Raw genomic sequence first — 2,768 nt, 5'->3', positions numbered from 1 at the left:
GTACAAAGTAAAGGGTAAATTCCCTTAAGGTCTGCAATCATCCATCCAAGGGCTCTCTTATGCGCAATGAGAGTAGATATGAGCATACTCTCTTGATCTTGCTCAAGGTGGGATGAAATCGCCATCGGGTATGTCTCATCTTGACCTAAATAGACATATTTCAAATCAAAGGGCAAAGGTTTTAGGTCAAGTTTTAGTGCCTTGAGGTTAGATGGAAGAGACACATCATCAGTTTGGGGCAACTCTTCAAATTATGGCCTTCACCGGTTAACTTCAAGTACCGGCACAGTATCAAGCATGGCACGCATCACCCTAATCATGTCATCATCAAAATCATGGGAGTGGGCTAGGCACGTCTTTAGAGGGTCAGAGGATAAGGTCAAAGGTGTTCTATCTTCCACAAAAGAGTTAATCATATTAATATCATGGAAATCATCAAATTCTCTAACCATCTAATAGTATTGAAAAAGATATTTAACTTCAATGTCATATTCCCTAAAGACATACTCATGATTCCATTCCTATAATTAATGATTGCATTTAAAGTGCAAGGAATGAGCCACCAAGAATGATGGGAATCTGAGTGCTCATGTTGCTGATGGGTTTCGTATTGAGGACGATAAAATCTACAGGGTAATAGAATCTGTCAACCTGGACTAACACATCCTTAATTATCCCTCTCAGTACATGAACTAAGTGATCAACAAGTTATAATGTGGTTAGGGTGGGTTTTAATTCACCCAAACCAAATTGTTTGTAGATCGAGTAAGGAATTAGATTTATGCTTGCTCCTAAGTCAAGAAGTGTATGCTCAATTCGGTAGTTCCCGATTATAAAAGGTATGGTTGGGCTACCTGGTTCTTTGAATTTCTGTGGCATATCTTGCTTTAGGATGGCACTCACTTTCTCAGCTAAGAAGATTTTCTTTTGAATATTTCACCATCTTTTAGTCGTACACAAGTCTTTCAGGAATTTAGCATATAAAGGTATTTGTTTAACCGCATCTAGTAGAAGAATATTGACCTTAACTTGTTTCAACACCTCTAGAATGTCCTGAGAGTTAGAGAGAGGTTTTAGTGCAACCAACCATTAAGGAAATGGAGCAATCGTCTTCCCTTGAGGTTCTGGTTCTAATTCTTGTGGAGTAATGCTAGGTCTATCCTTGTTGTCCTCTTCTGGGTCCTTAGGCTTTTCGGCCCTAACCGAAATAGTTTTGTCAATGGTCTTCCCACTCCTAAGAGTGGTGATAGATTTAGCTTGCTCCATCTGATTTGAAGAGCTTGGGTCTCTAACTTCATATTGTGGTTTTGGATTGAGAAGAGGTTGAGCTGGAAGGCTCCCCTTATTCCCAATCGTACTTTTAGTATCAAGTCCTTATATGGCTTTTGTGAGGTCTTGAAAGGCTTGTAGCATACCCTGATTAAAAACCTCTTGCTTTTGAAGATGTTTTAGAACCGAGTCCTCTTGAGGTTTCTCTTGCTGTGGAATTTGATTGAAGAAACCTTGATGGGTAGTAGTTTATCCATTCCTCCAACTGAAGTTCGGATGATTTCTCCAACTAGGATTGAATGTATTGGAGGTAGGTCCATTGAAAGGTCTTTGGTAATTGTTCACAGCACTGGATTGCTTATTCAACACCTCTTGAAAGGCAGATATTGTTGGACAATTTTCAGTTGTGTGAATGTTGCAAGCACAAATACCGCAAATAGTTTCCTTAACCTTATCGTTCTTTAATTCCATAGCCTCAAGTTTCTTGGTAAGATTAGCCACTTTAGTACTGATATCATCGTCCACTTTCAATAGATACATTCCACCCCTTTCTTTGGATTGAGTCGGCCTAGACATGGTGCTTGGTTTTGGGGAGATGTCCCATGATTGTGTGTTTTCAGCAAGTTTATGAAAATAGTCCCACACCTCATCAACACTTTTATTCATAAATTCCCCATTACACATTGTCTCGACTAACTGGTGCATGGGAGATGTGAGTCCATCATAGAAAATGTTCGTGATACACCACATTTAAAAACCATGTCGTGGGCATGAATTGAGAAGATCCTTGAACCGCTCCCAATATTAGAAGAATGTTTCATCTTCCTTTTGGGCGAAGTTCATGATCGACTTTCTAAAGGTGTTCGGCTTATGGTATGGGAAAATTTTCTTTATGAACTCACTTGTCATGTCATTCTATCTGCCAATAGATCAAGGACATAGTGAATGTAACCACGTCTTAGCTTTCTTTTTCAAAGAAAAGGGAAAGAGTTTCAGCCTGATCATGTTGTCAGACACGTTAAAAAAGTATAGAGTGGATATGATTTCATCAAACTCTTTTAGGTGTAAATATAGATTTTCAGATTCAAGCCCATAAAATTTTAGGAGTTGGATCACCCCTAGCTTAATATCCATGTGTCCTGTATTTTCTATAAAAAGAATGGATGAGGGCATGCTCACCCCAACAAGTTGTAAATAATCTCGTAAAGTATGAGGCAGGGGTGCTTGATGCACCTCATTCTCATACTGGATTCCTCAACCCTAGGTTGAAGTTGTCTTCCCAGTTGATTAACTGGTTGATTTGCTACTATTAGTTCAATTAACTCTGAGGATCTCGAGTGGTGTCTAATCTTATAATGGATAGATAACCCCTCAATCAATCCTCCTTCACTCAAAAGATATTGAGTGTTGTCATAGAACCACTTGGGCATGAAACAGTCTCAGCCCTCAATCTTAGATTCTAACCTAAACCTAAAAGAAAGAAAGGAAATAGAAATATA

General features: G+C 38.9%; 1 non-coding gene across 1 annotated transcript; it reads left to right on the top strand.

Annotated features, from left to right (window-relative positions):
* The first annotated feature begins 2,023 nt into the window (after positions 1-2,023).
* Positions 2,024-2,130, top strand: LOC131219750 (small nucleolar RNA R71). Its single transcript, XR_009158395.1, has one exon. It is a non-coding gene; the product is annotated as a small nucleolar RNA R71 (small nucleolar RNA).
* Positions 2,131-2,768: the final 638 nt, after the last annotated feature.

The sequence above is a fragment of the Magnolia sinica genome, chromosome 11, assembly GCF_029962835.1.
Source record: "Magnolia sinica isolate HGM2019 chromosome 11, MsV1, whole genome shotgun sequence".
Classification (NCBI taxonomy): domain Eukaryota; kingdom Viridiplantae; phylum Streptophyta; class Magnoliopsida; order Magnoliales; family Magnoliaceae; genus Magnolia; species Magnolia sinica.
The sequence above is the reverse complement of the archived record's forward strand: the minus strand, read 5'-3'. Positions and strand labels throughout refer to the sequence as shown.